The following is a 12,852-nucleotide window of genomic DNA, read 5'->3' on the forward strand; positions in this document are numbered from 1 at the left end:
CATCGCCATAGGTGTCAATTACAAAGATACCCCTTAAAACGTATTCAGCACGTCGTCTATTTTGCGGGTAAAGCAGAATAATTTTTGCCTCAGCTGTTCATACCTTGTTAAAGTGCACTTACCATTAACTCCTTTCATGATTATATTATTTATGGTCAAGAGAAAAAAATGACAGAAATTGGACTAGCTTGTAGTCATTCAAATATGCAACAGCAGCCTCTCCACCTCCAGTTAACAGTGACTGCAGTTAAAAAAAGTACTTCATTTGTTGTAAAGCACTTTGGAACGGCCTGAGGTCATGAAAAGCACTATATAAATGAATGTATTTTGTTCTTTTCAGTCACCTGGGACCTGTAGACTTTTATGAGGCCTTCTACTGGCTTGCTAAGCTCCTCTTCATTGCAGGAGATGAAGCATGACTTCTTGTTGTTCCAGTGTTGTACTGCCTGCCAGCTCCTGGATCTCATCCATCCTGTATTCGAGAACACTGGCTCTGACGCTTTACATTAGCTTTGAAAGAAGGCGAGTACTCTTTCACACCAAAGCGTGCTTTTTATACTTCTTGTTTACATTGGCCACTGCATATAGTGGGAAAATTGCATTGATGCCAATGTGCCTGTTATATGCACTGGGAACTATAGTGTCTTAATGTAAAGGATGTCTCTATATACTTCATAGTTGGGGATAAGGTAAATGGACATTGGTCCAGGAAGGGAGAGGCGATAAGGGATGACTGAAAACCTGGTGGAAGAGGTTCTTTTGAGAAGCTTTTTAAAAAAGGAGGAGATGGAGGAGGAAAGAGGGAAGGGTTTAGGAGGGAATTCCAAAATGTATTGGGCGGAGATCAAATCACAAAAGGCTAGAATCAGGAATGTACCGGGGTGGGGGGTGCGGGGGCGTGGTGGGGGCTGGTGGTGGAAGGAATATAGAGCTGGAGGAGATTGCAGAGATAGACTGGGATAAGGTCATGACTAAATTTAAGGATACAGATTTTAAATATAATGCTTTAGGGGATGGGAATTCCATGGATGATGCAATGATGGAGGGGCAGCAGGTAGATGAGGAAGAGAAGCGGGCCAAGGATAGATCCTTGGGGAGCTCCAGAGGTGAGAGTGTCGCCGTTGGAAGGCTAACATTGCTGGAGATGTGCTGGCTACGCTTGGATAGTAGGAATTAAAGTTTGCAAGGTCAGTCCCACAGAGCTGTACAATGGAGGAGTGGATTAGAGGAGGATGGTGTGGTCAATCACATTGCACCCTGAGTAGAGGAGGAAGAATAAAACACTATGGTGACAGTCACAGAGGGTGTTGCTTACAAATTTATAATGTTGCATCTCAATTGGACCAGATTATATCCATTCTTGATTTTGTTAAGATTTCATCTTCATCACCTTCATCACTAGAACTAGTCCAGCTTATTTCACTCGGGCATAATTAAATGTAGATAAATCAGGAACAGAGGAAACTCAAACAATAAATAAACTAAGCAGTAAATTTAAATCAAATATGTTAGGAATCATGCAAACCATTTCTGAAATTCATAATATGATATCTTTCTGTGACCTTTCACCCTCTTCCTTTCTAAGCACAATGTGGGTCTTTCAAACTAAATGATGACATGGTCCTCCTGCCCTTTGTCCAGGATTCTCTGTTCTCAGTGTTCCTAGTCTGCTGTTGGCTCCTCTTGTCTGAGGGCAGAATTATACCTATTGTCTTTGAAGTTATGAGATTGCTTCTATTTCTTTTGTAAAATATGCACTATGGACTTATATTTGAATTATGGACACTGATTGAAGAGATGGCTGAATTTTGTGATTTTCTTTTTTAAAAATAAGTTACCAGAAGGTTTGGACTGAGTTTGACCTGTAAACAGTTACTGGAAGGCACCTGATTTTCAAATAACTCAGCAGGGGTTGTTTTTGACTTGGAGAAATGTTTACAGAGGGTTGATGGGTCAGGATTTATTGTTGTCAAGAGGCTTGTTTCTATAAAGTTTTGGTTTCATTTTGAACTGTTTTTAAAAAAAAGCTAGTTGCTGCTTGACCTCCCAGGAGAAGACAGCTCATATTTCTCTCTTGAAAAGAAACCCTGTATTTCCAATGTGGCAGATTCCTATTTCCTCCTATATTTGAAGAAACCTTGCATCGAATGTGTGGGCACTGAACCTTGTTGCTGCCTTCCTGCTGTAAGACTTATTTGGAGCCTTTTGTAGCTGTACCTCTTGGAAAGCTTAGCCAAACTGATCTTCAACATCGCCTGAAGGAACTGTTCTGGGAAGATCCTAGTGACAGCCGTCTATTCGCACTTGGGATGTCTAACCAACACAAAGGATGTCTTTCCATACCTTGTTTTCAGCCTAAGTATTTTTTTTAACAAAGTAATTCATGACAACGCTACTTCATCGGAGAACGTCATCAGGATGCGCCGCGGTGCGCACATGCGCAGACGGTCTCATGCCCCCTGCGCATGCGCTGCGGTCCGACTTACCAGGACCGCTTTGCGCATGCGCAGACGACGCGGTACGCGCATGCGCACACAGTCTCTTCATCTCTGCGCATGCGCTGCGGTCCGACCTGCCGGTAAGGTTGTGCGCATGCGCAGATGACGTCATCGCGTTATTTCGTCTTCCTCGCCGACGCGCCAGTTTGGCCTCTGCGCATGCGTCAAAGCTTCGGCGCGACTTTTTGAAAGTGGAAGGAGGGGAGGTTTCGTCGGGCATTTTATCTGGATTATTTATTCGTTTTGGAGACTTGCTTCATTTTTATTTGACACAGGAGATTGTTCAAGGTAAGTTGCTCTGCCTTTGTAAGTTGCTCTGAAAACATTTCCATTGTCTGGGCCACCGCATGTTCTCCAGTCCCTGTTGTGAGTTGCTCTGAAAACATTTCCATTGGCTGGGCCACCGCATGTTCTCCAGTCCCTGTTGTGAGTTGCTCTGAAAACATTTCCATTGTCTGGGCCACCGCATGTAGCAGGATGAAGGCACAGTGACTGTGATTTCTGGCGCCAAACAGTACACACTGCAGATACATGATGGCCAGGCTACCTGCAGCTGCATCTTCTCCATTCAGACTTTGTTGCCCTGCAAACATGCTGTTGTTGTGCAGAGGCATCTGGGTCTGCCTTTGGACAGGCTCGCCCCCAATTGTCGCTGGCGTGCATCTCAGACACCAACGACGACAGGCATGGTTGCTGCCATTGTGATTACAGAGGAACAGCCAAGGCCCCTCAGCCACAATGAAAAATACCGCTTGCTTTCAGATCAATTGTACCAGCTACAACAGGCCGTTCTGCAGAGTGGAACGGCAGCATTCATGAGGAGACTGGACTGGCTGCGGCAACAGTCTCTCCGCTGGCAGCAAGGACTGGCTGATGAGATGGAGCCATTTACTATGCCCAACAATTGCCCGGAAGCACCTTCGGATGGAGGTGGCCGCGCGCTGGACATCAGTCACGTGTCACAAACCCTGGATCCTGAGCGTCTCACCCCCTGGCCTAATGATCTGATGGACCATACATATGCCTACCTGTTCAAATCTCCACTTCCCCTACCTGCGGTACCCTCTCCTTGCTGCTCAGTTACACAGTCACCTGCTCCTACACCCATCAGGGCAGTGCACATGGACACACAGTTACCTGCTCCTACACCCATCAGGGCAGTGCACATGGACACACAGTTACCTGCTCCTACACCCATCAGGGCAGTGCACATGGACACACAGTTACCTGCTCCTACACCCATCAGGGCAGTGCACATGGACACACAGTTACCTGCTCCTACACCCATCAGGGCAGTGCTCATGGGCACACAGTTACCTGCTCCTACACCCATCAGGGCAGTGCTCATGGACACACAGCCACCTGTTACCCCATCCGACGTTGAAACAACCATGCAGAGCCTTGTGAGACTCCGCAATTGCCAGTTGCTGCCTGTCAAGCAGAGAGGGCGTCCAAAGGGGTCAAGCACTTGGGGAACATTCAGCAAGAAGAGACTGAGCACTAAAAGAAACAAGCATGCCGTGTCCAGTGGTAGCAGAAATGTGAATGCTCTTGCTGTGAACACAACTGGTGATAGTAGTAGGCAGGATTAAATGGGAATGGATGGAAAGACGCACGAGTAACATAACCACTGGCAGGGAACTGCTGGGCTAAATGGCCAGCTTTATGTTCATAGCCCAAAAGAAATGTGCTTCTTTTCCAGCACCCTCACATCATTCATGTTTTCCCTGAGAGCAGCATTGAACCATCACGAGATAGGGGCAGTAACATCATCCTGCCTCCTACAGCTGAGGTGGGTACTAAGTGATTCATTGGCGGTGTTATCAGTACATGCCTTTACCGCAGAACACAAAGCATTCTCAACAGTAATTTCATTGGAGGGAGGGAAACTCTGACACTGATGTTCTTTCCTTATTTTCTTTCATGTAAAACGTGCCCTTGAGAAAACAATCCTTGACACTTAAGGACGGCATTCAAGCAAAGGAGGCAGTGCGGGAGAGGACGCAAGGATGTGCTGATTCCTGCATCTGAGGTGGGTAATAAGTGCTTCATTGGCGACGTTATCAATTGGTGCCTTCACTGCAGAACTTAAAAAGGTGTGCACAACAGTAATTTCAGTGGATGGAGGGAGGCAAGCTCTGACTCTGATTTGCTTTATTTCTTTTCATGTAAAACATGCCGTCGAGAAAACAATCCTTGAGACTTAAGGTCAGCATTCAAGCAACGAAGGCAACTAGATCATGCTGCGGAGCTCATCACGATGTGGAAAGGAACATTGCATTTATGGATGAATTGGGAATGCACATTGGGATGCGCTTGGGGAACATTCACCAAGAATAGACTGAGCTCAGACTCTTGTGACTTTGCCTTCTTCACATGGACAATACAGTAGTGGAATAGAGAGCCAAGCTTTTATTCACCACAAGGCTCTCCAGGAACAATCTCTTTAGCTGTGCATAGCAGAGACTCGGCCTGTCTGTCTAACGGGAATGCTGGACACAACACTCATGTATCCATGCACAGCAGTTCCTTGGATACTTAATGAACTTAATAAAACATTTCAATAATTAAACCCAGAATTGTTGAGGTTTTGTTTTGCATGCTATTTCCCCGACTTTGCAACTGCACTTCAGATATTCAACTATGGTGGGAGGGTAGAGGGAGGGGTGTTTGAAGAGGGGGAGGGGTGGGAGTGCGGAGAGGGGTGGGGAGAGTGGGGAGAGGGAGCATGCAAAATGCAGGGATCAAACAGTTGCAATGCCTGAAGTACTGAGGAGAAGTAGAGAAAGCAACTGGGTAGGGGAGAAAGCAACTGGATTGGGCATCCGCAGCTGGAGGGAACGGCTGAATGGAGAGGGCCGGAAGCGAGAGGCCGTAGAGAGCCGCGGGGAGCGAGCGTGCGAAGACCTTGGTGTCACCGGGTCCAGGGACTGGCCAGTAAGTCTTTTGCTGTTGTGTTTATGGCGCATGCACAGAAAAAGGCACTCCTCTTCCGTTCCACTGCTCCCCCCCCACTCTCTCCCCTTCCTCCCTCTCCCCCCAGCTCTCCCCCTCCCCCCTTCCTTACCCCTCCCTCTCCCTCTTTCACCCCCCTCCCCCTTTCTCTCCCTCTCCCTCTTTCTCCCTCTCCCTCCCCCCTCCCTCTCCCTCTTTCTCCCCCCCCTCCCTCTCCCTCCCCCTCCCCCCTTCCTGACCTCTCCCTCTTTCTCCCCCTCTCCCCTCCCTCTTTCTCCCCCTCTCCCCTCCCTCTTTCTCCCCCTCCCTCTTTCTCTCCCTCTTTCTCCTCCCCTCCCTCTTTCTCCCCCCCTCCCTCTCCCTCTTTCTCCCCCTCCCCCCTTCCTGACCTCTCCCTCTTTCTCCCCCTCTCCCCTCCCTCTTTCTCCCCCTCTCCCCTCCCTCTTTCTCCCCCTCCCTCTTTCTCTCCCTCTTTCTCCTCCCCTCCCTCTTTCTCCCCCCCCTCCCTCTCCCTCTTTCTCTCCCCCCTCCCTCTCCCTCTTTCTCCCCCCCTCCCCGGCACCGCTACCGCTGGTCTCCCCGCGCTGCTGTCCCCGGCCCCCGCGCTGATCTCCCCGGCCCCCGCGCTGATCTCCCCGGCCCCCGCGCTGATCTCCCCGGCCCCCGCGCTGCTGTTCCCGGCCCCCGCGCTGATCTCCACGGCCCCCGCGCTGCTCTCCCCGCCCCCCGCGCTGCTCTCCCCGGCCCGCTTCACTCTCTCACTCCGGCCATTGATTTCTGCCACGTGTTTGTTAGGTTTCATCTCTGTGATTTTTTGAGCAGCGCCATCTTTAGTCCTGGCAGCTGCAACAGTCGCAGGCTGTGACGTTTTCGTGGCACATGCTGTATCTGCGCATGTGCCAAAACAGCGCCACCTACCGATCGCGTTCTCAACAATTGCGGTCTTTTTTTAATTCCTTCTATTTCTTTGTAACAGCTGTAAACAAAAATGTGTTTGTGTGTGTGTGGGCTAGGATAAATAAGGGGCTTTAATATTTCAATTTGTGTGTATATTTATTTCATTAGTTAAACCTGGTTTATAGTAAACTGATAATTTGCTTATTAAAGAAACCTGGTTGGTGTGCTTTATTCTGGGGAAAAATAGGATATATGATTGACTGTTTAGGTAAGTGGGAAAATTTAAATATATATTGTGGCCTGTGGAGAAGTGGGACTAGAATAAAGAGTGCACTCCTCCTGCCTCAGTCGTAACTAAGTTTTAAAGTGCACTTGTTTATAACCAGTTTTCTTGTTTATTTTTAGCTGTCCTCAAGGTTGTTTTACTTATTACTGGTGTTCTCTACAGAAGATATTTAAAATCTTGTTAACACAGCTCCGATGAAGGGATGCAGTTTAACCCAAATATTCAGGAGTGATCTATTTCTCCACCTTGTTAATCTTACTCAAAGTTTTTTCTCAGCAAGTTTGTATCTGATTGGGGTTACCTGTGTGCTTTTCATGCTTGAAACTCTTAGAGAGAAACCATATAAACATTCCCCCCACTGATACTTTAGTAGAGTTGGCCTGGCGACCTCAAGTAAGAAGAGATAAGTAGTATGGGAAAGTGAAGGAAAACACCATTGTGGAATGAAGTTATCTTCACTTATGTCAATCAATAGTATGATATATGCTGTAGTTTAGAGAGATAATTGCATGTCATATAAAAGCATTTAGATTAGTGATTTGTGGTCAAGAAAGATAAATAAACCAGTGAATTGCCATGGGGGTTTGGATTTAACTCAGGAAGATTTAGCTCAAGAACTGTATATTCAATAGATATAATTTCCACAAAACAGATTTGCTTGGTTTTGGTACTTTACCTTATATGGAGCATGCAGAAGAGTTCCATCCCTTGGAGCAAGTTTGGGTAGGGAACTGAATGAATGTGTCCAATTGGACACTGACTGCAAAATGACTATCTGCATTGTTACGAGTGCTTTCACTTTTTTTGTGTTAAATTTTGAAGATTTGTATTTTAAAACTGAAAAGGAGTCCATGGATTTTTTAAAAAAAATAAGGGTCACTGAGGTCTGGATTAAAAACAGTTCCTGGGAGGCACTGGTCTTCAAATAATTACCCAGCAGGTCTTGTTTTTGACTTGGGGAAAGATGTTTACAAAGAAGTGACAGGTCAAGACTTACAGCAGTCAGGAGGCTTGATTCTTGTGACATTGTGTTTGGTTTCGCTTTGGACAGTGAGTTGGGATTTGGACAATGCTTTGAAAAGACAGTTGGAGAAAACTTGCCAAAGGAGAAAAACCCCAGCTCAGTCTGTTTTAGCTCTTTGAAAAAGCCCGCCAGTTTTCCATCTCTTGAGAAGCTGAGAAACAAGTGTAAGAAACTTCCTGAAAACCCAATTACTGCATTTTTCCTGGAAAGCCTGCCCAAACTGATCTTCAGCATCACCTGACAAGAACTCTCTGGGATGATCCCAGTGATAGCCATTTATACGTATTTGGGATGCCAAACCAAAAAGAACTTCTGATATCTTTTCATAATTTCTTCAAGAATTTGCAAGTATTTTGGCCAACATATTCTTTTTTGCACTAGAGCTCTAATGAGTAAATTTCTTTATTTTTTTCAGTTAACTGGTGAGCGAGTGAGTGAGTGCATGAGTGCGGCTAAGGTAAAAAGGGAACTTTTATATTTCGATCGGTGTGTTTATGCTTTGCTTCATTACTGGTTAAGACTTGTTTTATAGTAAACTGATAATTGTTGTTTATTAAAGAAACCTGGATGGTATGTTTTATTCTGGGATAAAAATATAGATTCTATGACAGTATCGGGAAGTGGGAAAAATTTAAATATATGTTGTGATCTGTGGAGAACTGGAACTAGAATAAACAGTGCACTTCTCCCGCCTCGGTCGTAACAGCATGTATGCATCATAACTCTTTGCTGAGATCATTAAAAGGACAGTAAGCACTTATAACTACCCCACCACCTTATCAATGCACTACCATTGAGTGAATTGGAGCCATTTTCACAACATTCCATAACTATCTACCTGTTATATTGATATATGCCCCAAGTTAATGGAATTATCCTTGCAAATTATATTATGTTCAAAGCAAGCACATTTCTAACAGTTCCCTCCAAAATAAATTACATATTCAAACTTTGAGGATTTTTATATCTCTGCAATATTAAATTCTGCAGGAGGCAACCTGTACAGTACATAACTCTTTCTCCTTCAGAAGTTACTCAAACAGCTTTTTTGAATGCTTTTAGCTGCTGTTTTGCAGTTACAAACATTTAATAATTTCTTCTGCATTTAGCTTCAAGAAGTTTGCTAGTGGATTGAAATCCTCTCTGAAACTCAAGCTATGAGACTCACAAACGTGCAGTGAACATATTTCCGATCCCGTCACCAGAGGGCAGTCTAATCAAGAACAAGTGATGTTGGTAGTCTGGCAAATCTCCCATTGTACTGTTCACGATATATCAGAAAATACATTGCCCGAGAAATTTCATTAGGCTACCTTTCAAGCTCCAAATGGGCACAGAGAACAGCCCCATGCATCTAAAGATGGAGGTCTGCAGGAGGTGAAAAACTGATCCTTGGGTCTCATTTAAATAATCATGGTGAGCTGTTGGCACCTGCTACAACCCCACAGGTAGCTCGCCTGGCTAAAGAATCAAATTTCAGGCTGCCTGCCCCACCAGCGGCGGGTCTCAGATAAGTTCGGGCAGAGTGGGGAGGTTGGTGGAGGGGCAATTGTGGTTGACAGTGAAAGCTAGCAGAGCTGTGGATTCAAGTAATGGAATTGTTATTTGTTGGTGAAAGTGTGTTGAATCCATGGGCTGCATTATACTTCTCCCACACTCTTGTCTGCTGGTAATGCAATACCATCAGGAGCTACAGCCACAGAATACATTCCTCTTTTCCCAACATCTTCTTGACCCTTCATAAAAGACAAATGCAGGGTGAATGAATTATGGGAGCTGTTAGGTTAAAGTATATTTACATGCAGGATTCTTTACCTAGATCGCTGGCCACCTGCACAATGATGGAATGTTATGTCTACAGATGCCAATAATGATGTGCCCAATTGGAGCACTAAAGATAAAGTGTTATCTATCTAGCAAATATTCTTCAATCCTTCTCTTCCTCCATAGCCTGTAGATAAAGATCTATGCCCATAAGGATATACATAATTATACACAACTACATGACATAAAATACTGTACAGCTTTATGTAACGCAGATTGGGTGACCGCTTTGCGCAACACCTCCGCTCAGTCCGTTAGCACGAGCCCGAGCTTCCGGTTGCTGGCCATTTCAACACCCTCCCCCTGCTCACATTTCTGTCCTGGGATTGCTGCAGTGTTCCAGTGAACATCAATGCAAGCTTGAGGAACAGCACCTCATTTACCAATTACGCACACTACAGCCTGCCAGACTGAACACAGAGTTCAATAATTTCAGAGCTTGATGAGCCCCCCTTTTTAATTTTTTAATTTTTTATTTGGTTATTTTATTTTAGTTTGTTTAATTTGTTTCTAATGTGCCTACCCACTGTTTTTTTCATGTTTGTGCTTTGGGCCAGGGCTGTTCATTTTACTGTCAATTGACACCCTCTCTGTACTAATGCTTTGTCTTTTGCCACACTATTAACATACCATTTGCCTTTGGTCCCTGGCCTTCTCTGTGACCTTGTCCTTTCAACATCTCTTTTGTTATCTCTTGCCCCACCCCCACTTTACTTGCTTAAAACCTTTAACATTTCTAATATTTGTCAGTTCTGATGAAGGGTCACTGACCAGAAATGTTAACTCTACTTCTCTCTCCACAGATGCTACCAGACCTGTTGAGCATTTCCAGCATTTCTTGTTTTTATTACAGCTTTATGTAGCCATTAGGCAGATTCTAGCAAGTTTTATTAATTTGATTTGTCCAACAAGACCAAATCAGTGCAGAAACAATCAATTGTGAAAAGATGCAGCTGTGTATCATTAATAAGGATCCAAACAGCTCTCCCCATGTTCAGATTATTGGGTGCTGGTCATACCTCCCAATTACATTATATTTCCTCAAAATTATAGGACCAATGAGCTTGTGCAGGCTGCAAACACTGACAATGCTTCAAGATTGCATTTTGGCATGTTAAGCTGATTGGGTGCATTGTAGGCCTTAGGCCTCCACACCATGGGAATGATGGCATCTGATGTATTTTTTGTTTGTACTGCCATTTGGCTGGATCCTAACAATAAATTCATGTAATTATAGAACAGAAAATGCTGGAAATACACATCAGTAAGCGCTTGTAAAGAGAAAAGGCATTTTGAATGTGTACCTTTCAACTCAGATATTTTCATGCTTCAGATTGAAACTTGTGTCATGCTAGGCCCCCACCTGCCAAGAATGAGGCACATTAATTTTGTTGTGAACATTGATTTTAAACTGTTACTGGAGTGAAGAAAGGACTTGTTAAACAGATCAGCCGTGGCTGGAAAAGACATTTGCATTTTAACAGACAGTGATTGGAAGGACAAAGGACCATTTCCTGACACATTCAACCCACAATGGACCTTGATCACCAGGTATTGTGTGTAAGAGGAGCATTCCAGAGACTGCTAAGGTAATTCAACCCAAGACATGGTCAGATCAGTTAGTCACATGACTAACCTGCTTGGCAACCTGGGTTTTCTGAATTGTACAAACAGTTTGAACTGAGAGTGTCTGTTTGCTCCTGGACTGAGAAGATCTCTCCTGACTGCTCCCTTTCTTTCTTTCTTACAAGCCTCTCAATCCACTGAAGACACATGAGCCCCAAGAGAGAAAAGACTCCTAAGGCGAACAAGGTTTCAGAAGAATACTGGGCCCCAACGAAAAGCAAGATCTACCTACAATCAAGGACTCTACAGTAAGCTCAAAGAACGTAACAAAAACTCTTCAGATATTGCTTCAAACTTTTCCACTTTATTTTTCTTTTGCTGTTTTCTGTCTCTATTTGTATGTGTGTATCACTTATGCAGGATAGCATGGGCATGTCGTGTATCCATAGACGTCAACTGAATTAGAGTTTAAGTTTAATAAATTTCAGCTTTTCTTCTTTAAGCCTAAGAAAGCCTGTTTGTGCTGGTTTCTTTGCCTTATAATTGGAAAGCGGTGAACAAAGATTCACCAAGGGCGAGCTAAAAACACGGTGTGTTTAAAATTAAACCCTGTTACAGTAAGATCAGGTGAAGGCTGAAAGGGAATCCTGGACCTCTTTCTCCCCTGGTCGTAACACTGGTCACGTCTCTTTTTTGATAACGCAGATTAAACTTAACCAAGTCCTTAAGTTGATTATTAGATCTGAGCCATTCTGTTCAAAAGGTAAGCATAGTTTTGAAGATTATTTGTTGCAAAACACTTGCTCCTTTCACTTGGTTGTTTCTGCTTTGTTGTGGTGGTACAATTTGTGTTACAATACTGTAGTCTTGGAGATGCTGTATGTTGGTGCTATAATGTGTTGTGCCATGAAGTTGTTCCATGTGAATTTGAGCCTATGATGCTTCACATGGTGAGCTGTCAGTCTTTGAAAATACGAAATGGAGGTTTGCAGTTCTTTGATACATTGACTGTTCTTCATGTGCGAGTGAGATTCAGCTGGCAAATGGACCATGGAAGACATCATAACTGAACTTGAACTTGTTCTTAACTGACTACCACAAACATACTTTCCAGCAAAAAGTCACTGGAATATGATTCAGAACAGGACTTCTTGTTGACTGTTTTCTCAGTTGTATCACTGTTGCCTGTAGATCAGCTAATTTAGCATAGACCAAGGATCGAACCTAGTATCTTTCCAGTTACTGGAATTCAGCACTTATCAGCTACTACTTTTATCATGTGAACTGTTGCGTGAGTAAGCTCATTTTTATTAAAGATGTATGACCTTGCTTTTGTCTTATACTGAAAATCGAGAGGTGTGTCCCAGTTCTATTTAGATTACCATCATGTTAATATGTCACTCCTGTTTCAAAGTGCACAGAAGATGAATAATGGGTTTGTATTGTAAACAATTCATTTCACTAAGCGAGAATTAATTAGAGCAGGAGTTAATTTGTGAAAATCAATAAAAACTGTAACTGTAGCACTCCCTTATAGAAAAGAGTCTGTTCCATAAGTCCAACAGGACTAAGAATGCTCCTTAGGCTTTGATATATTGCATAAAAGTCTTGAACATTTTCTGGAAGGGGGAGGGAGTGTGCCATGACATCAAATAGTCTGAAGTCTATGCCTCGCTAAGTATAATTAACAAACTTAAAATAGTGCGTGAATTTTGGGACAGGACTGATGCATTAACATGGCGGTAATCTAAATAGACTTGGGAGATACACCTCTGGATCTTCAATAAAAGGGAAAAATAATC

General features: G+C 44.0%; 1 protein-coding gene across 9 annotated transcripts in view; it reads left to right on the top strand.

The window, feature by feature from the left end:
• Nucleotides 1–12,852, top strand: part of cdhr2 (cadherin related family member 2) — a 250,231-nt gene that overhangs the window by 51,567 nt on the left and 185,812 nt on the right. For 5 of the 9 annotated variants that reach the window (XM_068043480.1, XM_068043481.1, XM_068043474.1 and 2 more), the window contains one exon: nucleotides 11,236–11,358. The exons of 1 other annotated variant lie outside the window; for it this stretch is intronic. The gene's annotated coding sequence lies outside the window, so the exon portion shown is untranslated. Of the gene's footprint in view, nucleotides 1–340; nucleotides 523–8,075; nucleotides 8,118–11,235; nucleotides 11,359–12,852 lie in introns of all 9 variants that reach the window. 3 more of the 9 variants (XM_068043475.1, XM_068043476.1, XM_068043478.1) reach the window with 3 other exon arrangements.

The sequence above is a fragment of the Heterodontus francisci genome, chromosome 12 (genome assembly GCF_036365525.1).
Source record: "Heterodontus francisci isolate sHetFra1 chromosome 12, sHetFra1.hap1, whole genome shotgun sequence".
Classification (NCBI taxonomy): domain Eukaryota; kingdom Metazoa; phylum Chordata; class Chondrichthyes; order Heterodontiformes; family Heterodontidae; genus Heterodontus; species Heterodontus francisci.